General features: G+C 46.8%; 59 non-coding genes and 21 pseudogenes across 59 annotated transcripts; all 80 read left to right on the top strand.

Moving 5' to 3' along the window:
- The first annotated feature begins 42 nt into the window (after window positions 1-42).
- LOC144415968 (5S ribosomal RNA) lies at window positions 43-161 on the top strand. Its single transcript, XR_013471862.1, has one exon. It is a non-coding gene; the product is annotated as a 5S ribosomal RNA (ribosomal RNA).
- An 85-nt stretch (window positions 162-246) lies between these two features.
- LOC144415274 (5S ribosomal RNA) lies at window positions 247-365 on the top strand. The gene has a single exon (XR_013471166.1). It is a non-coding gene; the product is annotated as a 5S ribosomal RNA (ribosomal RNA).
- Window positions 366-446: 81 nt separating this feature from the next.
- Window positions 447-565, top strand: LOC144416145 (5S ribosomal RNA). Its single transcript, XR_013472039.1, has one exon. It is a non-coding gene; the product is annotated as a 5S ribosomal RNA (ribosomal RNA).
- An 81-nt stretch (window positions 566-646) lies between these two features.
- LOC144415889 (5S ribosomal RNA) lies at window positions 647-765 on the top strand. The gene has a single exon (XR_013471783.1). It is a non-coding gene; the product is annotated as a 5S ribosomal RNA (ribosomal RNA).
- An 81-nt stretch (window positions 766-846) lies between these two features.
- On the top strand, window positions 847-965 carry LOC144418290 (5S ribosomal RNA; annotated as a pseudogene).
- An 81-nt stretch (window positions 966-1,046) lies between these two features.
- Window positions 1,047-1,165, top strand: LOC144415108 (5S ribosomal RNA). The gene has a single exon (XR_013471000.1). It is a non-coding gene; the product is annotated as a 5S ribosomal RNA (ribosomal RNA).
- An 81-nt stretch (window positions 1,166-1,246) lies between these two features.
- Window positions 1,247-1,355, top strand: LOC144412889 (5S ribosomal RNA; annotated as a pseudogene).
- An 81-nt stretch (window positions 1,356-1,436) lies between these two features.
- Window positions 1,437-1,555, top strand: LOC144412073 (5S ribosomal RNA; annotated as a pseudogene).
- An 81-nt stretch (window positions 1,556-1,636) lies between these two features.
- Window positions 1,637-1,755, top strand: LOC144417468 (5S ribosomal RNA; annotated as a pseudogene).
- Window positions 1,756-1,836: 81 nt separating this feature from the next.
- LOC144414552 (5S ribosomal RNA) lies at window positions 1,837-1,955 on the top strand. Its single transcript, XR_013470442.1, has one exon. It is a non-coding gene; the product is annotated as a 5S ribosomal RNA (ribosomal RNA).
- Window positions 1,956-2,036: 81 nt separating this feature from the next.
- LOC144413716 (5S ribosomal RNA) lies at window positions 2,037-2,155 on the top strand. The gene has a single exon (XR_013469607.1). It is a non-coding gene; the product is annotated as a 5S ribosomal RNA (ribosomal RNA).
- An 81-nt stretch (window positions 2,156-2,236) lies between these two features.
- Window positions 2,237-2,354, top strand: LOC144418137 (5S ribosomal RNA; annotated as a pseudogene).
- An 81-nt stretch (window positions 2,355-2,435) lies between these two features.
- LOC144416421 (5S ribosomal RNA) lies at window positions 2,436-2,554 on the top strand. Its single transcript, XR_013472314.1, has one exon. It is a non-coding gene; the product is annotated as a 5S ribosomal RNA (ribosomal RNA).
- Window positions 2,555-2,635: 81 nt separating this feature from the next.
- Window positions 2,636-2,754, top strand: LOC144417059 (5S ribosomal RNA). Its single transcript, XR_013472952.1, has one exon. It is a non-coding gene; the product is annotated as a 5S ribosomal RNA (ribosomal RNA).
- An 81-nt stretch (window positions 2,755-2,835) lies between these two features.
- Window positions 2,836-2,953, top strand: LOC144418136 (5S ribosomal RNA; annotated as a pseudogene).
- Window positions 2,954-3,034: 81 nt separating this feature from the next.
- Window positions 3,035-3,153, top strand: LOC144415490 (5S ribosomal RNA). Its single transcript, XR_013471382.1, has one exon. It is a non-coding gene; the product is annotated as a 5S ribosomal RNA (ribosomal RNA).
- An 81-nt stretch (window positions 3,154-3,234) lies between these two features.
- On the top strand, window positions 3,235-3,353 carry LOC144415967 (5S ribosomal RNA). The gene has a single exon (XR_013471861.1). It is a non-coding gene; the product is annotated as a 5S ribosomal RNA (ribosomal RNA).
- An 85-nt stretch (window positions 3,354-3,438) lies between these two features.
- LOC144415273 (5S ribosomal RNA) lies at window positions 3,439-3,557 on the top strand. Its single transcript, XR_013471165.1, has one exon. It is a non-coding gene; the product is annotated as a 5S ribosomal RNA (ribosomal RNA).
- An 81-nt stretch (window positions 3,558-3,638) lies between these two features.
- Window positions 3,639-3,757, top strand: LOC144416528 (5S ribosomal RNA). The gene has a single exon (XR_013472421.1). It is a non-coding gene; the product is annotated as a 5S ribosomal RNA (ribosomal RNA).
- An 81-nt stretch (window positions 3,758-3,838) lies between these two features.
- On the top strand, window positions 3,839-3,957 carry LOC144414975 (5S ribosomal RNA). Its single transcript, XR_013470867.1, has one exon. It is a non-coding gene; the product is annotated as a 5S ribosomal RNA (ribosomal RNA).
- Window positions 3,958-4,038: 81 nt separating this feature from the next.
- Window positions 4,039-4,157, top strand: LOC144414816 (5S ribosomal RNA). The gene has a single exon (XR_013470706.1). It is a non-coding gene; the product is annotated as a 5S ribosomal RNA (ribosomal RNA).
- An 81-nt stretch (window positions 4,158-4,238) lies between these two features.
- Window positions 4,239-4,357, top strand: LOC144415025 (5S ribosomal RNA). Its single transcript, XR_013470917.1, has one exon. It is a non-coding gene; the product is annotated as a 5S ribosomal RNA (ribosomal RNA).
- An 81-nt stretch (window positions 4,358-4,438) lies between these two features.
- LOC144414765 (5S ribosomal RNA) lies at window positions 4,439-4,557 on the top strand. Its single transcript, XR_013470654.1, has one exon. It is a non-coding gene; the product is annotated as a 5S ribosomal RNA (ribosomal RNA).
- Window positions 4,558-4,638: 81 nt separating this feature from the next.
- Window positions 4,639-4,757, top strand: LOC144417432 (5S ribosomal RNA). The gene has a single exon (XR_013473325.1). It is a non-coding gene; the product is annotated as a 5S ribosomal RNA (ribosomal RNA).
- An 81-nt stretch (window positions 4,758-4,838) lies between these two features.
- LOC144418135 (5S ribosomal RNA) lies at window positions 4,839-4,956 on the top strand (annotated as a pseudogene).
- Window positions 4,957-5,037: 81 nt separating this feature from the next.
- LOC144416420 (5S ribosomal RNA) lies at window positions 5,038-5,156 on the top strand. The gene has a single exon (XR_013472313.1). It is a non-coding gene; the product is annotated as a 5S ribosomal RNA (ribosomal RNA).
- Window positions 5,157-5,237: 81 nt separating this feature from the next.
- LOC144415885 (5S ribosomal RNA) lies at window positions 5,238-5,356 on the top strand. Its single transcript, XR_013471779.1, has one exon. It is a non-coding gene; the product is annotated as a 5S ribosomal RNA (ribosomal RNA).
- Window positions 5,357-5,437: 81 nt separating this feature from the next.
- LOC144415966 (5S ribosomal RNA) lies at window positions 5,438-5,556 on the top strand. Its single transcript, XR_013471860.1, has one exon. It is a non-coding gene; the product is annotated as a 5S ribosomal RNA (ribosomal RNA).
- An 85-nt stretch (window positions 5,557-5,641) lies between these two features.
- Window positions 5,642-5,760, top strand: LOC144415272 (5S ribosomal RNA). The gene has a single exon (XR_013471164.1). It is a non-coding gene; the product is annotated as a 5S ribosomal RNA (ribosomal RNA).
- An 81-nt stretch (window positions 5,761-5,841) lies between these two features.
- On the top strand, window positions 5,842-5,960 carry LOC144416144 (5S ribosomal RNA). Its single transcript, XR_013472038.1, has one exon. It is a non-coding gene; the product is annotated as a 5S ribosomal RNA (ribosomal RNA).
- An 81-nt stretch (window positions 5,961-6,041) lies between these two features.
- Window positions 6,042-6,160, top strand: LOC144414974 (5S ribosomal RNA). Its single transcript, XR_013470866.1, has one exon. It is a non-coding gene; the product is annotated as a 5S ribosomal RNA (ribosomal RNA).
- An 81-nt stretch (window positions 6,161-6,241) lies between these two features.
- Window positions 6,242-6,360, top strand: LOC144413715 (5S ribosomal RNA). Its single transcript, XR_013469606.1, has one exon. It is a non-coding gene; the product is annotated as a 5S ribosomal RNA (ribosomal RNA).
- An 81-nt stretch (window positions 6,361-6,441) lies between these two features.
- LOC144413714 (5S ribosomal RNA) lies at window positions 6,442-6,560 on the top strand. The gene has a single exon (XR_013469605.1). It is a non-coding gene; the product is annotated as a 5S ribosomal RNA (ribosomal RNA).
- An 81-nt stretch (window positions 6,561-6,641) lies between these two features.
- Window positions 6,642-6,760, top strand: LOC144414764 (5S ribosomal RNA). The gene has a single exon (XR_013470653.1). It is a non-coding gene; the product is annotated as a 5S ribosomal RNA (ribosomal RNA).
- Window positions 6,761-6,841: 81 nt separating this feature from the next.
- LOC144418257 (5S ribosomal RNA) lies at window positions 6,842-6,960 on the top strand (annotated as a pseudogene).
- Window positions 6,961-7,041: 81 nt separating this feature from the next.
- Window positions 7,042-7,160, top strand: LOC144416631 (5S ribosomal RNA). The gene has a single exon (XR_013472524.1). It is a non-coding gene; the product is annotated as a 5S ribosomal RNA (ribosomal RNA).
- Window positions 7,161-7,245: 85 nt separating this feature from the next.
- Window positions 7,246-7,364, top strand: LOC144417015 (5S ribosomal RNA). Its single transcript, XR_013472907.1, has one exon. It is a non-coding gene; the product is annotated as a 5S ribosomal RNA (ribosomal RNA).
- Window positions 7,365-7,445: 81 nt separating this feature from the next.
- LOC144416557 (5S ribosomal RNA) lies at window positions 7,446-7,564 on the top strand. Its single transcript, XR_013472450.1, has one exon. It is a non-coding gene; the product is annotated as a 5S ribosomal RNA (ribosomal RNA).
- An 81-nt stretch (window positions 7,565-7,645) lies between these two features.
- LOC144414973 (5S ribosomal RNA) lies at window positions 7,646-7,764 on the top strand. The gene has a single exon (XR_013470865.1). It is a non-coding gene; the product is annotated as a 5S ribosomal RNA (ribosomal RNA).
- An 81-nt stretch (window positions 7,765-7,845) lies between these two features.
- LOC144417377 (5S ribosomal RNA) lies at window positions 7,846-7,964 on the top strand. The gene has a single exon (XR_013473270.1). It is a non-coding gene; the product is annotated as a 5S ribosomal RNA (ribosomal RNA).
- Window positions 7,965-8,045: 81 nt separating this feature from the next.
- LOC144413713 (5S ribosomal RNA) lies at window positions 8,046-8,164 on the top strand. Its single transcript, XR_013469604.1, has one exon. It is a non-coding gene; the product is annotated as a 5S ribosomal RNA (ribosomal RNA).
- An 81-nt stretch (window positions 8,165-8,245) lies between these two features.
- LOC144417734 (5S ribosomal RNA) lies at window positions 8,246-8,364 on the top strand (annotated as a pseudogene).
- An 81-nt stretch (window positions 8,365-8,445) lies between these two features.
- Window positions 8,446-8,564, top strand: LOC144418413 (5S ribosomal RNA; annotated as a pseudogene).
- Window positions 8,565-8,645: 81 nt separating this feature from the next.
- On the top strand, window positions 8,646-8,764 carry LOC144416955 (5S ribosomal RNA). Its single transcript, XR_013472847.1, has one exon. It is a non-coding gene; the product is annotated as a 5S ribosomal RNA (ribosomal RNA).
- Window positions 8,765-8,845: 81 nt separating this feature from the next.
- Window positions 8,846-8,964, top strand: LOC144414972 (5S ribosomal RNA). The gene has a single exon (XR_013470864.1). It is a non-coding gene; the product is annotated as a 5S ribosomal RNA (ribosomal RNA).
- Window positions 8,965-9,045: 81 nt separating this feature from the next.
- On the top strand, window positions 9,046-9,164 carry LOC144413712 (5S ribosomal RNA). The gene has a single exon (XR_013469603.1). It is a non-coding gene; the product is annotated as a 5S ribosomal RNA (ribosomal RNA).
- An 81-nt stretch (window positions 9,165-9,245) lies between these two features.
- On the top strand, window positions 9,246-9,364 carry LOC144413711 (5S ribosomal RNA). Its single transcript, XR_013469602.1, has one exon. It is a non-coding gene; the product is annotated as a 5S ribosomal RNA (ribosomal RNA).
- An 81-nt stretch (window positions 9,365-9,445) lies between these two features.
- On the top strand, window positions 9,446-9,564 carry LOC144417805 (5S ribosomal RNA; annotated as a pseudogene).
- Window positions 9,565-9,645: 81 nt separating this feature from the next.
- LOC144417882 (5S ribosomal RNA) lies at window positions 9,646-9,764 on the top strand (annotated as a pseudogene).
- An 81-nt stretch (window positions 9,765-9,845) lies between these two features.
- LOC144416629 (5S ribosomal RNA) lies at window positions 9,846-9,964 on the top strand. The gene has a single exon (XR_013472522.1). It is a non-coding gene; the product is annotated as a 5S ribosomal RNA (ribosomal RNA).
- An 81-nt stretch (window positions 9,965-10,045) lies between these two features.
- LOC144413710 (5S ribosomal RNA) lies at window positions 10,046-10,164 on the top strand. The gene has a single exon (XR_013469601.1). It is a non-coding gene; the product is annotated as a 5S ribosomal RNA (ribosomal RNA).
- Window positions 10,165-10,245: 81 nt separating this feature from the next.
- On the top strand, window positions 10,246-10,364 carry LOC144413709 (5S ribosomal RNA). Its single transcript, XR_013469600.1, has one exon. It is a non-coding gene; the product is annotated as a 5S ribosomal RNA (ribosomal RNA).
- An 81-nt stretch (window positions 10,365-10,445) lies between these two features.
- LOC144416935 (5S ribosomal RNA) lies at window positions 10,446-10,564 on the top strand. Its single transcript, XR_013472827.1, has one exon. It is a non-coding gene; the product is annotated as a 5S ribosomal RNA (ribosomal RNA).
- Window positions 10,565-10,645: 81 nt separating this feature from the next.
- Window positions 10,646-10,764, top strand: LOC144415808 (5S ribosomal RNA). Its single transcript, XR_013471702.1, has one exon. It is a non-coding gene; the product is annotated as a 5S ribosomal RNA (ribosomal RNA).
- Window positions 10,765-10,845: 81 nt separating this feature from the next.
- On the top strand, window positions 10,846-10,964 carry LOC144414971 (5S ribosomal RNA). Its single transcript, XR_013470863.1, has one exon. It is a non-coding gene; the product is annotated as a 5S ribosomal RNA (ribosomal RNA).
- An 81-nt stretch (window positions 10,965-11,045) lies between these two features.
- On the top strand, window positions 11,046-11,164 carry LOC144413708 (5S ribosomal RNA). The gene has a single exon (XR_013469599.1). It is a non-coding gene; the product is annotated as a 5S ribosomal RNA (ribosomal RNA).
- An 81-nt stretch (window positions 11,165-11,245) lies between these two features.
- LOC144418340 (5S ribosomal RNA) lies at window positions 11,246-11,364 on the top strand (annotated as a pseudogene).
- Window positions 11,365-11,445: 81 nt separating this feature from the next.
- Window positions 11,446-11,564, top strand: LOC144418339 (5S ribosomal RNA; annotated as a pseudogene).
- An 81-nt stretch (window positions 11,565-11,645) lies between these two features.
- On the top strand, window positions 11,646-11,764 carry LOC144415914 (5S ribosomal RNA). Its single transcript, XR_013471808.1, has one exon. It is a non-coding gene; the product is annotated as a 5S ribosomal RNA (ribosomal RNA).
- An 81-nt stretch (window positions 11,765-11,845) lies between these two features.
- LOC144413085 (5S ribosomal RNA) lies at window positions 11,846-11,954 on the top strand (annotated as a pseudogene).
- Window positions 11,955-12,035: 81 nt separating this feature from the next.
- LOC144415436 (5S ribosomal RNA) lies at window positions 12,036-12,154 on the top strand. The gene has a single exon (XR_013471328.1). It is a non-coding gene; the product is annotated as a 5S ribosomal RNA (ribosomal RNA).
- An 81-nt stretch (window positions 12,155-12,235) lies between these two features.
- On the top strand, window positions 12,236-12,354 carry LOC144414919 (5S ribosomal RNA). The gene has a single exon (XR_013470810.1). It is a non-coding gene; the product is annotated as a 5S ribosomal RNA (ribosomal RNA).
- Window positions 12,355-12,435: 81 nt separating this feature from the next.
- On the top strand, window positions 12,436-12,553 carry LOC144417156 (5S ribosomal RNA). Its single transcript, XR_013473048.1, has one exon. It is a non-coding gene; the product is annotated as a 5S ribosomal RNA (ribosomal RNA).
- An 81-nt stretch (window positions 12,554-12,634) lies between these two features.
- Window positions 12,635-12,753, top strand: LOC144417361 (5S ribosomal RNA). Its single transcript, XR_013473254.1, has one exon. It is a non-coding gene; the product is annotated as a 5S ribosomal RNA (ribosomal RNA).
- An 81-nt stretch (window positions 12,754-12,834) lies between these two features.
- LOC144415776 (5S ribosomal RNA) lies at window positions 12,835-12,953 on the top strand. Its single transcript, XR_013471669.1, has one exon. It is a non-coding gene; the product is annotated as a 5S ribosomal RNA (ribosomal RNA).
- An 81-nt stretch (window positions 12,954-13,034) lies between these two features.
- LOC144416628 (5S ribosomal RNA) lies at window positions 13,035-13,153 on the top strand. The gene has a single exon (XR_013472521.1). It is a non-coding gene; the product is annotated as a 5S ribosomal RNA (ribosomal RNA).
- Window positions 13,154-13,234: 81 nt separating this feature from the next.
- On the top strand, window positions 13,235-13,353 carry LOC144415142 (5S ribosomal RNA). The gene has a single exon (XR_013471034.1). It is a non-coding gene; the product is annotated as a 5S ribosomal RNA (ribosomal RNA).
- An 81-nt stretch (window positions 13,354-13,434) lies between these two features.
- On the top strand, window positions 13,435-13,553 carry LOC144412784 (5S ribosomal RNA; annotated as a pseudogene).
- An 81-nt stretch (window positions 13,554-13,634) lies between these two features.
- On the top strand, window positions 13,635-13,753 carry LOC144413707 (5S ribosomal RNA). The gene has a single exon (XR_013469598.1). It is a non-coding gene; the product is annotated as a 5S ribosomal RNA (ribosomal RNA).
- Window positions 13,754-13,834: 81 nt separating this feature from the next.
- LOC144412951 (5S ribosomal RNA) lies at window positions 13,835-13,943 on the top strand (annotated as a pseudogene).
- An 81-nt stretch (window positions 13,944-14,024) lies between these two features.
- LOC144415956 (5S ribosomal RNA) lies at window positions 14,025-14,143 on the top strand. The gene has a single exon (XR_013471850.1). It is a non-coding gene; the product is annotated as a 5S ribosomal RNA (ribosomal RNA).
- An 81-nt stretch (window positions 14,144-14,224) lies between these two features.
- Window positions 14,225-14,343, top strand: LOC144413705 (5S ribosomal RNA). Its single transcript, XR_013469596.1, has one exon. It is a non-coding gene; the product is annotated as a 5S ribosomal RNA (ribosomal RNA).
- Window positions 14,344-14,424: 81 nt separating this feature from the next.
- Window positions 14,425-14,543, top strand: LOC144414801 (5S ribosomal RNA). The gene has a single exon (XR_013470692.1). It is a non-coding gene; the product is annotated as a 5S ribosomal RNA (ribosomal RNA).
- An 81-nt stretch (window positions 14,544-14,624) lies between these two features.
- Window positions 14,625-14,743, top strand: LOC144415538 (5S ribosomal RNA). Its single transcript, XR_013471430.1, has one exon. It is a non-coding gene; the product is annotated as a 5S ribosomal RNA (ribosomal RNA).
- Window positions 14,744-14,824: 81 nt separating this feature from the next.
- On the top strand, window positions 14,825-14,943 carry LOC144417529 (5S ribosomal RNA; annotated as a pseudogene).
- An 81-nt stretch (window positions 14,944-15,024) lies between these two features.
- On the top strand, window positions 15,025-15,133 carry LOC144413045 (5S ribosomal RNA; annotated as a pseudogene).
- An 81-nt stretch (window positions 15,134-15,214) lies between these two features.
- LOC144412238 (5S ribosomal RNA) lies at window positions 15,215-15,333 on the top strand (annotated as a pseudogene).
- An 81-nt stretch (window positions 15,334-15,414) lies between these two features.
- On the top strand, window positions 15,415-15,533 carry LOC144417748 (5S ribosomal RNA; annotated as a pseudogene).
- Window positions 15,534-15,614: 81 nt separating this feature from the next.
- On the top strand, window positions 15,615-15,733 carry LOC144413704 (5S ribosomal RNA). The gene has a single exon (XR_013469595.1). It is a non-coding gene; the product is annotated as a 5S ribosomal RNA (ribosomal RNA).
- Window positions 15,734-15,814: 81 nt separating this feature from the next.
- On the top strand, window positions 15,815-15,933 carry LOC144416543 (5S ribosomal RNA). The gene has a single exon (XR_013472436.1). It is a non-coding gene; the product is annotated as a 5S ribosomal RNA (ribosomal RNA).
- The last annotated feature ends 16 nt before the right edge of the window (window positions 15,934-15,949 follow it).

Genomic DNA, 15,949 nt, shown 5'->3' with positions numbered 1-15,949 from the left:
CAACTGCGAAATACAAATAGCCGAATAGACTACTACTTTATTGCCTACAACCATACCACGTTGAATGCACCCGATCTCGTTCGATCTCGGAAGTTAAGAAATGTCGGGCTCGGTTAGTACTTGCATGGGTGACCGGCTGGGAATACCGAGTGTCGTAGGCTTTTTTTTCGTCGCCGTTCCATTTGTTTTTTCTCTGTTTTCTAACAACTGCAAAATACAAATAGCAGAACAGACTACTACTTTATCGACTACAACCATACCACGTTGAATGCACCCGATCTCGTTCGATCTCGGAAGTTAAGCAATGTCGGGCTCGGTTAGTACTTGCATGGGTGACCGGCTGGGAATACCGAGTGTCGTAGGCTTTTCGTCGCCGCTTCATTCGATTTTGCTCTGTTTTCCAACAACTGCAAAATACAAATAGCCGAATAGACTACTACTTTATCGCCTACAACCATACCACGTTGAATGCACCCGATCTCGTTCGATCTCGGAAGTTAAGCAATGTCGGGCTCGGTTAGTACTTGCATGGGTGATCGGCTGGGAATATCGAGTGTCGTAGGCTTTTCGTCGCCGTTTCATTCGATTTTGCTCTGTTTTCCAACAACTGCGAAATACAAATAGCCGAATAGACTACTACTTTATCGCCTACAATCATACCACGTTGAATGCACCCGATCTCGTTCGATCTCGGAAGTTAAGCAATGTCGGGCTCGGTTAGTACTTGCATGGGTGATCGGCTGGGAATACCGAGTGTCGTAGGCTTTTTGTCGCCGTTTCATTCGATTTTGCTCTGTTTTCCAACAACTGCGAAATACAAATAGCCGAATAGACTACTACTTTATCGCCTACAACCATACCACGTTGAATGCACCCGTTATCGTTCGATCTCGGAAGTTAAGCAATGTCGGGCTAGGTTAGTACTTGCATGGGTGACCGGCTGGGAATACCGAGTGACGTAGGCTTTTCGTCGCCGTTTCATTCGATTTTGCTCTGTTTTCCAACAACTGCGAAATACAAATAGCCGAGTAGACTACTACTTTATCACCTACAACCATACCACGTTGAATGCACCCGATCTCGTTCGATCTCGGAAGTTAAGCAATGTCGGGCTCGGTTAGTACTTGCATGGGTGACCGGCTGGGAATACCGAGTGTCGTAGGCTTTTCGTCGCCGTTTCATTCGATTTTGCTCTGTTTTCCAACAACTGCGAAATACAAATAGCCGAATAGACTACTACTTTATCGCCTACAACCATACCACGTTGAATGCACTCGATCTCGGAAGTTAAGCAATGTCGAGCTCGGTTAGTACTTGCATGGGTGACCTGCTGGGAATACCGAGTGTCGTAGGCTTTTTGTCGCCGTTTCATTCGATTTTGCTCTGTTTTCCAACAACTGCGAAATACAAATAGCCGAATAGACTACTACTTTATTGCCTACAACCATACCACGTTGAATGCACCCGTTATCGTTCGATCTCGGAAGTTAAGCAATGTCAGGCTCGGTTAGTACTTGCATGGGTGACCGGCTGGGAATACCGAGTGTCGTAGGCTTTTCGTCGCCGTTTCATTCGATTTTGCTCTGTTTTCCAACAACTGCGAAATACAAATAGCCTAATAGACTACTTCTTTATCGCCTACAACCATACCACGTTGAATGCACCCGTTCTCGTTCGATCTCGGAAGTTAAGCAATGTCGGGCTCGGTTAGTACTTGCATGGGTGACCGGCTGGGAATATCGAGTGTCGTAGTCTTTTCGTCGCCGTTTCATTCGATTTTGCTCTGTTTTCCAACAACTGCGAAATACAAATAGCCGAATAGACTAGTGCTTTATCGCCTACAATCATACCACGTTGAATGCACCCGATCTCGTTCGATCTCGGAAGTTAAGCAATGTCGGGCTCGGTTAGTACTTGCATGGGTGACCGGCTGGGAATACCGAGTGTCGTAGGCTTTTCGTCGCCGTTTCCTTCGATTTTGCTCTGTTTTCCAACAACTGCGAAATACAAATAGCCGAATAGACTACTACTTTATCGCCTACAACCATACCACGTTGAATGCACCCGATCTCGTTCGATCTCGGAAGTTAAGCAATGTCGGGCTCGGTTAGTACTTGCATGGGTGACCGGCTGGGAATACCGAGTGTCGTAGGCTTTTCGTCGCCGTTTCGTTCGATTTTGCTCTGTTTCCCAACAACTGCGAAATACAAATAGCCGAATAGACTACTACTTTATCGCCTACAACCATACCACGTTGAATGCACCCGATCTCGTCGATCTCGGAAGTTAAGCAATGTCGGGTTCGGTTAGTACTTGCATGGGTGACCGGCTGGGAATACCGAGTGTCGTAAGCTTTTCGTCGTCGTTTCATTCGATTTTGCTGAGTTTTCTAACAACTGCGAAATACAAATAGCCGAATAGACTACTACTTCATCGCCTACAACCATACCACGTTGAATGCTCCCGATCTTGTTCGATCTCGGAAGTTAAGCAATGTCGGGCTTGGTTAGTACTTGCATGGGTGACCGGCTGGGAATACCGAGTGTCGTAGGCTTTTCGTCGCCGTTTCATTCGATTTTGCTCTGTTTTCCAACAACTGCGAAATACAAATAGCCGAATAGACTACTACTTTATCGCCTACAACCATACCACGGTGAATGCACCCGATCTCGTTCGATTTCGGAAGTTAAGCAATGTCGGGCTCGGTTAGTACTTGCATGGGTGACCGGCTGGGAATACCGAGTGTCGTAGGCTTTTCGTCGCCGTTTCATTCGATTTTGCTCTGTTTTCCAACAACTGCGAAATACAAATAGCCGAATAGACTACTACTTTATTGCCTACAACCATACCACGTTGAATGCACCCGATCTCGTCGATCTCGGAAGTTAAGCAATGTCGGGTTCGGTTAGTACTTGCATGGGTGACCGGCTGGGAATACCGAGTGTCGTAAGCTTTTCGTCGTCGTTTCATTCGATTTTGCTGTGTTTTCTAACAACTGCGAAATACAAATAGCCGAATAGACTACTACTTCATCGCCTACAACCATACCACGGTGAATGCACCCGATCTCGTTCGATCTCGGAAGTTAAGCAATGTCGGGCTCGGTTAGTACTTGCATGGGTGACCGACTGGGAATACCGAGTGTCGTAGGCTTTTCCTCGCCGTTTCATTCGATTTTGCTCTGTTTTCCAACAACTGCGAAATACAAATAGCCGAATAGACTACTACTTTATTGCCTACAACCATACCACGTTGAATGCACCCGATCTCGTTCGATCTCGGAAGTTAAGAAATGTCGGGCTCGGTTAGTACTTGCATGGGTGACCGGCTGGGAATACCGAGTGTCGTAGGCTTTTTTTTCGTCGCCGTTCCATTTGTTTTTTCTCTGTTTTCTAACAACTGCAAAATACAAATAGCAGAACAGACTACTACTTTATCGACTACAACCATACCACGTTGAATGCACCCGATCTCGTTCGATCTCGGAAGTTAAGCAATGTCGGGCTCGGTTAGTACTTGCATGGGTGACCGGCTGGGAATACCGAGTGTCGTAGGCTTTTCGTCGCCGCTTCATTCGATTTTGCTCTGTTTTCCAACAACTGCAAAATACAAATAGCCGAATAGACTACTACTTTATCGCCTACAACCATACCACGTTGAATGCACCCGATCTCGTTCGATCTCGGAAGTTAAGCAATGTCGGGCTCGGTTAGTACTTGCGTGGGTGATCGGCTGGGAATATCGAGTGTCGTAGGCTTTTCGTCGCCGTTTCATTCGATTTTGCTCTGTTTTCCAACAACTGCGAAATACAAATAGCCGAATAGACTACTACTTTATCGCCTACAACCATACCACGTTGAATGCACCCGATCTCGTTCGATCTCGGAAGTTAAGCAATGTCGGGCTCGGTTAGTACTTGCATGGGTGACCGGCTGCGAATACCGAGTGTCGTAGGCTTCTCGTCGCCGTTTCATTCGATTTTGCTCTGTTTTCCAACAACTGCGAAATACAAATAGCCGAATAGACTACTACTTTATCGCCTACAACCATACCACGTTGAATGCACCCGATCTCGTTCGATCTCGGAAGTTAAGCAATGTCGGGCTCGGTCAGTACTTGCATGGGTGACCGGCTGGGAATACCGAGTGTCGTAGGCTTTTTGTCGCCGTTTCATTCGATTTTGCTCTGTTTTCCAACAACTGCGAAATACAAATAGCCGAATAGACTACTACTTCATCGCCTACAACCATACCACGTTGAATTCACCCGATCTCGTTCGATCTCGGAAGTTAAGCAATGTCGGGCTCGGTTAGTACTTGCATGGGTGACCGGCTGGGAATACCGAGTGTCGTAGGCTTCTCGTCGCCGTTTCATTCGATTTTGCTCTGTTTTCCAACAACTGCGAAATACAAATAGCCGAATAGACTACTACTTTATCGCCTACAACCATACCACTTTGATTGCACCCGATCTCGTTCGATCTCGGAAGTTAAGCAATGTCGGGCTCGGTTAGTACTTGCATGGGTGACCGGCTGGGAATACCGAGTGTCGTAGGCTTTTTGTCGCCGTTTCATTCGATTTTGCTCTGTTTTCCAACAACTGCGAAATACAAATAGCCGAATAGACTACTACTTTATCGCCTACAACCATACCACGGTGAATGCACCCGATCTCGTTCGATTTCGGAAGTTAAACAATGTCGGGCTCGGTTAGTACTTGCATGGGTGACCGGCTGGGAATACCGAGTGTCGTAGGCTTTTCGTCGCCGTTTCATTCGATTTTGCTCTGTTTTCCAACAACTGCGAAATACAAATAGCCGAATAGACTACTACTTTATTGCCTACAACCATACCACGTTGAATGCACCCGATCTCGTCGATCTCGGAAGTTAAGCAATGTCGGGTTCGGTTAGTACTTGCATGGGTGACCGGCTGGGAATACCGAGTGTCGTAAGCTTTTCGTCGTCGTTTCATTCGATTTTGCTGTGTTTTCTAACAACTGCGAAATACAAATAGCCGAATAGACTACTACTTCATCGCCTACAACCATACCACGTTGAATGCTCCCGATCTTGTTCGATCTCGGAAGTTAAGCAATGTCGGGCTTGGTTAGTACTTGCATGGGTGACCGGCTGGGAATACCGAGTGTCGTAGGCTTTTCGTCGCCGTTTCATTCGATTTTGCTCTGTTTTCTAACAACTGCGAAATACAAATAGCCGAATAGACTACTACTTTATCGCCTACAACCATACCACGGTGAATGCACCCGATCTCGTTCGATCTCGGAAGTTAAGCAATGTCGGGCTCGGTTAGTACTTGCATGGGAGACCGACTGGGAATACCGAGTGTCGTAGGCTTTTCCTCGCCGTTTCATTCGATTTTGCTCTGTTTTCCAACAACTGCGAAATACAAATAGCCGAATAGACTACTACTTTATTGCCTACAACCATACCACGTTGAATGCACCCGATCTCGTTCGATCTCGGAAGTTAAGAAATGTCGGGCTCGGTTAGTACTTGCATGGGTGACCGGCTGGGAATACCGAGTGTCGTAGGCTTTTTTTTCGTCGCCGTTCCATTTGTTTTTTCTCTGTTTTCTAACAACTGCAAAATACAAATAGCAGAACAGACTACTACTTTATCGACTACAACCATACCACGTTGAATGCACCCGATCTCGTTCGATCTCGGAAGTTAAGCAATGTCGGGCTCGGTTAGTACTTGCATGGGTGACCGGCTGGGAATACCGAGTGTCGTAGGCTTTTCGTCGCCGCTTCATTCGATTTTGCTCTGTTTTCCAACAACTGCAAAATACAAATAGCCGAATAGACTACTACTTTATCGCCTACAACCATACCACGTTGAATGCACCCGATCTCGTTCGATCTCGGAAGTTAAGCAATGTCGGGCTCGGTTAGTACTTGCATGGGTGATCGGCTGGGAATATCGAGTGTCGTAGGCTTTTCGTCGCCGTTTCATTCGATTTTGCTCTGTTTTCCAACAACTGCGAAATACAAATAGCCGAATAGACTACTACTTTATCGCCTACAACCATACCACGTTGAATGCACCCGATCTCGTTCGATCTCGGAAGTTAAGCAATGTCGGGCTCGGTTAGTACTTGCATGGGTGACCGGCTGCGAATACCGAGTGTCGTAGGCTTCTCGTCGCCGTTTCATTCGATTTTGCTCTGTTTTCCAACAACTGCGAAATACAAATAGCCGAATAGACTACTACTTTATCGCCTACAACCATACCACGTTGAATGCACCCGATCTCGTTCGATCTCGGAAGTTAAGCAATGTCGGGCTCGGTTAGTACTTGCATGGGTGACCGGCTGGGAATACCGAGTGTCGTAGGCTTTTTGTCGCCGTTTCATTCGATTTTGCTCTGTTTTCCAACAACTGCGAAATACAAATAGCCGAATAGACTACTACTTCATCGCCTACAACCATACCACGTTGAATGCACCCGATCTCGTTCGATCTCGGAAGTTAAGCAATGTCGGGCTCGGTTAGTACTTGCATGGGTGACCGGCTGGGAATACCGAGTGTCGTAGGCTTCTCGTCGCCGTTTCATTCGATTTTGCTCTGTTTTCCAACAACTGCGAAATACAAATAGCCGAATAGACTACTACTTTATCGCCTACAACCATACCACTTTGATTGCACCCGATCTCGTTCGATCTCGGAAGTTAAGCAATGTCGGGCTCGGTTAGTACTTGCATGGGTGACCGGCTGGGAATACCGAGTGTCGTAGGCTTTTTGTCGCCGTTTCATTCGATTTTGCTCTGTTTTCCAACAACTGCGAAATACAAATAGCCGAATAGACTACTACTTTATCGCCTACAACCATACCACGTTGAATGCACTCGTTATCGTTCGATCTCGGAAGTTAAGCAATGTCGGGCTCGGTTAGTACTTGCATGGGTGACCGGCTGGGAATACCGAGTGTCGTAGGCTTTTCGTCGCCGTTTCATTCGATTTTGCTCTGTTTTCCAACAACTGCGAAATACAAATAGCCGAATAGACTACTACTTTATTGCCTACAACCATACCACGTTGAATGCACCCGATCTCGTTCGATCTCGGAAGTTAAGCAATGTCGTGCTCGGTTAGTACTTGCATGGGTGACCGGCTGGGAATACCGAGTGTCGTAGGCTTTTTTTTCGTCGCCGTTCCATTCGTTTTTTCTCTGTTTTCTAACAACTGCAAAATACAAATAGCAGAACAGACTACTACTTTATCGACTACAACCATACCACGTTGAATGCACCCGATCTCGTTCGATCTCGGAAGTTAAGCAATGTCGGGCTCGGTTAGTACTTGCATGGGTGACCGGCTGGAAATACCGAGTGTCGTAGGCTTTTCGTCGCCGCTTCATTCGATTTTGCTCTGTTTTCCAACAACTGCAAAATACAAATAGCCGAATAGACTACTACTTTATCGCCTACAACCATACCACGTTGAATGCACCCGATCTCGTTCGATCTCGGAAGTTAAGCAATGTCGGGCTCGGTTAGTACTTGCGTGGGTGACCGGCTGGGAATATCGAGTGTCGTAGACTTTTCGTCGCCGTTTCATTCGATTTTGCTCTGTTTTCCAACAACTGCGAAATACAAATAGCCGAATAGACTACTACTTTATCGCCTACAACCATACCACGTTGAATGCACCCGATCTCGTTCGATCTCGGAAGTTAAGCAATGTCGGGCTCGGTTAGTACTTGCATGGGTGACCGGCTGCGAATACCGAGTGTCGTAGGCTTTTCGTCGCCGTTTCATTCGATTTTGCTCTGTTTTCCAACAACTGCGAAATACAAATAGCCGAATAGACTACTACTTTATCGCCTACAACCATACCACGTTGAATGCACCCGATCTCGTTCGATTTCGGAAGTTGAGCAATGTCGGGCTCGGTTAGTACTTGCATGGGTGACCGGCTGGGAATACCGAGTGTCGTAGGCTTTTTGTCGCCGTTTCATTCGATTTTGCTCTGTTTTCCAACAACTGCGAAATACAAATAGCCGAATAGACTATTACTTTATCGCCTACAACCATACCACGTTGAATGCACCCGATCTCGTTCGATCTCGGAAGTTAAGCAATGTCGGGCTCGGTTAGTACTTGCATGGGTGACCGGCTGGGAATACCGAGTGTCGTAGGCTTCTCGTCGCCGTTTCATTCGGTTTTGCTCTGTTTTCCAACAACTGCGAAATACAAATAGCCGAATAGACTACTACTTTATCGCCTACAACCATACCACTTTAAATGCACCCGATCTCGTTCGATCTAGGAAGTTAAGCAATGTCGGGCTCGGTTAGTACTTGCATGGGTGACCGGCTGGGAATACCGAGTGTCGTAGGCTTTTTGTCGCCGTTTCATTCGATTTTGCTCTGTTTTCCAACAACTGCGAAATACAAATAGCCGAATAGACTACTACTTTATCGCCTACAACCATACCACGTTGAATGCACCCGTTATCGTTCGATCTCGGAAGTTAAGCAATGTCGGGCTCGGTTAGTACTTGCATGGGTGACCGGCTGGGAATACCGAGTGTCGCAGGCTTTTTGTCGCCGTTTCATTCGATTTTGCTCTGTTTTCCAACAACTGCGAAATACAAATAGCCGAAAAGACTACTACTTTATTGCCCTCAACCATACCACGTTGAATGCACCCGATCTCGTTCGATCTCGGAAGTTAAGCAATGTCGGGCTCGGTTAGTACTTGCATGGGTGACCGGCTGGGAATACCGAGTGTCGTAGGCTTCTCGTCGCCGTTTCATTCGATTTTGCTCTGTTTTCCAACAACTGCGAAATACAAATAGCCGAATAGACTACTACTTTATCGCCTACAACCATACCACGTTGAATGCACCCGATCTCGTTCGATCTCGGAAGTTAAGCAATGTCGGGCTCGGTTAGTACTTGCATGGGTGACCGGCTGCGAATACCGAGTGTCGTAGGCTTTTCGTCGCCGTTTCATTCGATTTTGCTCTGTTTTCCAACAACTGCGAAATACAGATAGCCGAATAGACTACTACTTTATCGCCTACAACCATACCACGTTGAATGCACCCGATCTCGTTCGATCTCGGAAGTTAAGCAATGTCGGGCTCGGTTAGTACTTGCATGGGTGACCGGCTGGGAATACCGAGTGTCGTAGGCTTTTTGTCGCCGTTTCATTCGATTTTGCTCTGTTTTCCAACAACTGCGAAATACAAATAGCCGAATAGACTATTACTTTATCGCCTACAACCATACCACGTTGAATGCACCCGATCTCGTTCGATCTCGGAAGTTAAGCAATGTCGGGCTCGGTTAGTACTTGCATGGGTGACCGGCTGGGAATACCGAGTGTCGTAGGCTTCTCGTCGCCGTTTCATTCGGTTTTGCTCTGTTTTTCAACAACTGCGAAATACAAATAGCCGAATAGACTACTACTTTATCGCCTACAACCATACCACTTAGAATGCACCCGATCTCGTTCGATCTCGGAAGTTAAGCAATGTCGGGCTCGGTTAGGACTTGCATGGGTGACCGGCTGGGAATACCGAGTGTCGTAGGCTTTTTGTCGCCGTTTCATTCGATTTTGCTCTGTTTTCCAACAACTGCGAAATACAAATAGCCGAATAGACTACTACTTTATCGCCTACAACCATACCACGTTGAATGCACCCGTTATCGTTCGATCTCGGAAGTTAAGCAATGTCGGGCTCGGTTAGTACTTGCATGGGTGACCGGCTGGGAATACCGAGTGTCGTAGGCTTTTCGTCGCCGTTTCATTCGATTTTGCTCTGTTTTCCAACAACTGCGAAATACAAATAGCCGAATAGACTACTACTTTATCGCCTACAACCATACCACGTTGAATGCACCCGATCTCGTTCGATCTCGGAAGTTAAGCAATGTCGTGCTCGGTTAGTACTTGCATGGGTGACCGGCTGGGAATACCGAGTGTCGTAGGCTTTTCGTCGCCGTTTCATTCGATTTTGCTCTGTTTTCCAACAACTGCGAAATACAAATAGCCGAATAGACTACTACTTTATTGCCTACAACCATACCACGTTGAATGCACCCGATCTCGTTCGATCTCGGAAGTTAAGCAATGTCGGGCTCGGTTAGTACTTGCATGGGTGACCGGCTGGGAATACCGAGTGTCGTAGGCTTTTTGTCGCCGTTTCATTCGATTTGGCTCTGTTTTCCAACAACTGCGAAATACAAATAGCCGAAAAGACTACTACTTTATTGCCTACAACCATACCACGTTGAATGCACCCGATCTCGTTCGATCTCGGAAGTTAAGCAATGTCGGGCTCGGTTAGTACTTGCATGGGTGACCGGCTGGGAATACCGAGTGTCGTAGGCTTCTCGTCGCCGTTTCATTCGATTTTGCTCTGTTTTCCAACAACTGCGAAATACAAATAGCCGAATAGACTACTACTTTATCGCCTACAACCATACCACGTTGAATGCACCCGATCTCGTTCGATCTCGGAAGTTAAGCAATGTCGGGCTCGGTTAGTACTTGCATGGGTGACAGGCTGGGAATACCGAGTGTCGTAGGCTTTTCGTCGCCGCTTCATTCGATTTTGCTCTGTTTTCCAACAACTGCAAAATACAAATAGCCGAATGGACTACTACTTTATCGCCTACAACCATACCACGTTGAATGCACCCGATCTCGTTCGATCTCGGAAGTTAAGCAATGTCGGGCTCGGTTAGTACTTGCATGGGTGACCGGCAGGGAATATCGAGTGTCGTAGGCTTTTCGTCGCCGTTTCATTCGATTTTGCTCTGTTTTCCAACAACTGCGAAATACAAATAGCCGAATAGACTACTACTTTATCGCCTACAACCATACCACGTTGAATGCACCCGATCTCGTTCGATCTCGGAAGTTAAGCAATGTCGGGCTCGGTTAGTACTTGCATGGGTGACCGGCTGCGAATACCGAGTGTCGTAGGCTTTTCGTCGCCGTTTCATTCGATTTTGCTCTGTTTTCCAACAACTGCGAAATACAAATAGCCGAATAGACTACTACTTTATTGCCTACAACCATACCACGTTGAATGCACCCGATCTCGTTCGATCTCGGAAGTTAAGCAATGTCGGGCTCGGTTAGTACTTGCATGGGTGACCGGCTGGGAATACCGAGTGTCGTAGGCTTTTTGTCGCCGTTTCATTCGATTTTGCTCTGTTTTCCAACAACTGCGAAATACAAATAGCCGAATAGACTACTACTTTATCGCCTACAACCATACCACGTTGAATGCACCCGTTATCGTTCGATCTCGAAAGTTAAGCAATGTCGGGCTCGGTTAGTACTTGCATGGGTGACCGGCTGGGAATACCGAGTGTCGTAGGCTTTTTGTCGCCGTTTCATTCGATTTTGCTCTGTTTTCCAACAACTGCGAAATACAAATAGCCGAATAGACTACTACTTTATCGCCTACAACCATACCACGTTGAATGCACCCGTTATCGTTCGATCTCGAAAGTTAAGCAATGTCGGGCTCGGTTAGTACTTGCATGGGTGACCGGCTGGGAATACCGAGTGTCGTAGGCTTTTCGTCGCCGTTTCATTCGATTTTGCTCAGTTTTCCAACAACTGCGAAATACAAATAGCCGAATAGACTACTAGTTTATCGCCTACAATCATACCACGTTGAATGCACCCGATCTCGTTCGATCTCGGAAGTTAATCAATGTCGGGCTCGGTTAGTACTTGCATGGGTGACCGGCTGGGAATACCGAGTGTCGTAGGCTTTTCGTCGCCGTTTCATTCGATTTTGCTCTGTTTTCCAACAACTGCGAAATACAAATAGCCGAATAGACTACTACTTTATCGCCTACAACCATACCACGTTGAATGCACTCGATCTAAGAAGTTAAGCAATGTCGGGCTCGGTTAGTACTTGCATGGGTGACCGGCTGGGAATACCGAGTGTCGTGGGCTTTTCGTCGCCGTTTCATTCGATTTTGCTCTGTTTTCCAACTACTGCGAAATACAAATAGCCGAATAGACTACTACTTTATCGCCTACAACCATACCACGTTGAATGCACCCGATCTCGTTCGATCTCGGAAGTTAAGCAATGTCGGGCTCGGTTAGTACTTGCATGGGTGACCGACTGGGAATACCGAGTGTCGTAGGCTTTTCGTCGCCGTTTCATTCGATTTTGATCTGTTTTCCAACAACTGCGAAATACAAATAGCCGAATAGACTACTACTTTATCGCCTACAACCATACCACGTTGAATGCACCCGATCTCGTTCGATCTCGGAAGTTAAGCAATGTCGGGCTCGGTTAGTACTTGCATGGGTGACCGGCTGTGAATACCGAGTGTCGTAGGCTTTTCGTCGCCGTTTCATTTGATTTTGCTCTGTTTTCCAACAACTGCGAAATACAAATAGCCGAATAGACTACTACTTTATCGCCTACAACCATACCACGTTGAATGCACCCGATCTCGTTCGATCTCGGAAGTTAAGCAATGTCGGGCTCGGTTAGTACTTGCATGGGTGACCGGCTGGAATACCGAGTGTCGTAGGCTTTTCGTCGCCGTTTCGTTCGATTTTGCTCTGTTTTCCAACAACTGCGAAATACAAATAGCCGAATAGACTACTGTTTAATCGCCTACAACCATACCAAGTTGAATTCACCCGATCTCGTTCGATCTCGGAAGTTAAGCAATGTCGGGCTCGGTTAGTACTTGCATGGGTGACCGGCTGGGAATATCGAGTGTCGTAGGCTTTTCGTCGCCGTTTCATTCGATTTTGCTCTGTTTTCCAACAACTGCGAAATACAAATAGCCGAATAGACTACTACTTTATCGCCTACAACCATACCACGTTGAATGCACCCGACCTCGTTCGATCTCGGAAGTTAAGCAATGTCGGGCTCGGTTAGTACTTGCATGGGTGACCGGCTGGGAATACCGAGTGTCGTAGGCTTTTTGTCGCCGTTTCATTCGATTTTGCTCTGTTTTCCAACAACTGCGAAATACAAATAGCCGAATAGACTACTACTTTATCGCCTACAACCATACCACGTTGAATGCACCCGATCTCGTTCGATCTCGGAAGTTAAGCAATGTCGTGCTCGGTTAGTACTTGCATGGGTGACCGGCTGGGAATACCGAGTGTCGTAGGCTCCTCGTCGCCGTTTCATTCGATTTTGCTCTGTTTTCCAACAACTGCGAAATACAAATAGCCGAATAGACTACTACTTTATCGCCTACAACCATACCACGTTGAATGCACCCGATCTCGTTCGATCTCGGGAGTTAAGCAATGTCGGGCTCGGTTAGTACTTGCATGGGTGACCGGCTGGGAATACCGAGTGTCGTAGGCTTTTTGTCGCCGTTTCATTCGATTTTGCTCTGTTTTCCAACAACTGCGAAATACAAATAGCCGAATAGACTACTACTTTATCGCCTACAACCATACCACGTTGAATGCACCCGTTATCGTTCGATCTCAGAAGTTAAGCAATGTCGGGCTCGGTTAGTACTTGCATGGGTGACCGGCTGGGAATACCGAGTGTCGGAGGCTTTTCGTCGCCGTTTCATTCGATTTTGCTCTGTTTTCCAACAACTGCGAAATACAAATAGCCGAATAGACTACTACTTTATTGCCTACAACCATACCACGTTGAATGCACCCGATCTCGTTCGATCTCGGAAGTTAAGCAATGTCGGGCTCGGTTAGTACTTGCATGGGTGACCGGCTGGGAATACCGAGTGTCGTAGGCTTTTCGTCGCCGTTTCATTCGATTTTGCTCTGTTTTCCAACAACTGCGAAATACAAATAGCCGAATAGACTACTACTTTATCGCCTACAACCATACCACGTTGAATGCAATCGATCTCGGAAGTTAAGCAATGTCGGGCTCGGTTAGTACTTACATGGGTGACCGGCTGGGAATACCGAGTGTCGTAGGCTTTTTGTCGCCGTTTCATTCGATTTTGCTCTGTTTTCCAACAACTGCGAAATACAAATAGCCGAATAGACTACTACTTTATCGCCTACAACCATACCACGTTGAATGCACACGATCTCGTTCGATCTCGGAAGTTAAGCAATGTCGGGCTCGGTTAGTACTTGCATGGGTGACCGGCTGGGAATACCGAGTGTCGTAGGCTTTTCGTCGCAGTTTCATTCGATTTTGCTCTGTTTTCCAACAACTGCGAAATACAAATAGCCGAATAGACTACTACTTTATCGCCTACAACCATACCACGTTGAATGCACCCGATCTCGTTCGATCTCGGAAGTTAAGCAATGTCGGGCTCGGTTAGTACTTGCATGGGTGACCGGCTGGGAATACCGAGTGTCGTAGGCTTTTCGTCGCCGTTTCATTCGATTTTGCTCTGTTTTCCAACAACTGCGAAATACAAATAGCCGAATAGACTACTACTTTATCGCCTACAACCATACCACGTTGAATGCACCCGATCTCGTTCGATCTCGGAAGTTAAGCAATGTCGGGCTCGGTTAGTACTTGCATGGGTGACCGGCTGGGAATACCGAGTGTCGTGGGCTTTTCGTCGCCATTTCATTCGATTTTGCTCTGTTTTCTAACAATTGCGAAATACAAATAGCCGAATAGACTACTACTTTATCGCCTACAACCATACCACGTTGAATGCACCCGATCTTGTTCGATCTCGGAAGTTAAGCAATGTCGGGCTTGGTTAGTACTTGCATGGGTGACCGGCTGGGAATACCGAGTGTCGTAGGCTTTTCGTCGCCGTTTCATTCGATTTTGCTCTGTTTTCTAACAACTGGGAAATACAAATAGCCGAATAGACTACTACTTTATCGCCTACAACCATACCACGGTGAATGCACCCGATCTCGTTCGATCTCGGAAGTTAAGCAATGTCGTGCTCGGTTAGTACTTGCATGGGTGACCGGCTGGGAATACCGAGTGTCGTAGGCTTTTCGTCGCCGTTTCATTCGATTTTGCTCTGTTTTCCAACAACTGCGAAATACAAATAGCCGAATAGACTACTACTTTATCGCCTACAACCATACCACGTTGAATGCACTCGATCTCGGAAGTTAAGCAATGTCGGTCTCGGTTAGTACTTGCATGGGTGACCGGCTGGAAATACCGAGTGTCGTAGGCTTTTTGTCGCCGTTTCATTCGATTTTGCTCTGTTTTCCAACAACTGCGAAATACAAATAGCCGAATAGACTACTACTTTATCGCCTACAACCATACCACGTTGAATGCACCCGTTATCGTTCGATCTCGGAAGTTAAGCAATGTCAGGCTCGGTTAGTACTTGCATGGGCGACCGGCTGGGAATACCGAGTGTCGTAGGCTTTTCGTCGCCGTTTCATTCGATTTTGCTCTGTTTTCCAACAACTGCGAAATACAAATAGCCGAATAGACTACTACTTTATCGCCTACAACCATACCACGTTGAATGCACCCTATCTCGTTCGATCTCGGAAGTTAAGCAATGTCGGGCTCGGTTAGTACTTGCATGGGTGACCGGCTGGGAATACCGAGTGTCATAGGCTTTTCGTCGCCGTTTCATTCGATTTTGCTCTGTTTTCCAACAACTGCAAAATACAAATAGCCGAATAGACTACTACTTTATCGCCTACAACCATACCACGTTGAATGCACCCGATCTCGTTCGATCTCGGAAGTTAAGCAATGTCGGGCTCGGTTAGTACTTGCATGGGTGACCGGCTGGGAATACCGAGTGTCGTAGGCTTTTCGTCGCCGTTTCATTCGATTTTGCTCTGTTTTCCAACAACTGCGAAATACAAATAGCCGAATAGACTAGTACTTTAGCGCCTACAACCATTCCACGTTGAATGCACCCGATTTCGTTCGATCTCGGAAGTTAAGCAATGTCGGGCTCGGTTAGTACTTGCATGGGTGACCGGCTGGGAATACCGAGTGTCGTAGGCTTTTCGTCGCCGTTTCA

Source organism: Styela clava, chromosome 15 (genome assembly GCF_964204865.1).
Source record: "Styela clava chromosome 15, kaStyClav1.hap1.2, whole genome shotgun sequence".
Lineage (NCBI taxonomy): Eukaryota > Metazoa > Chordata > Ascidiacea > Stolidobranchia > Styelidae > Styela > Styela clava.
This window is presented reverse-complemented; position numbering and strand designations above follow the sequence as displayed.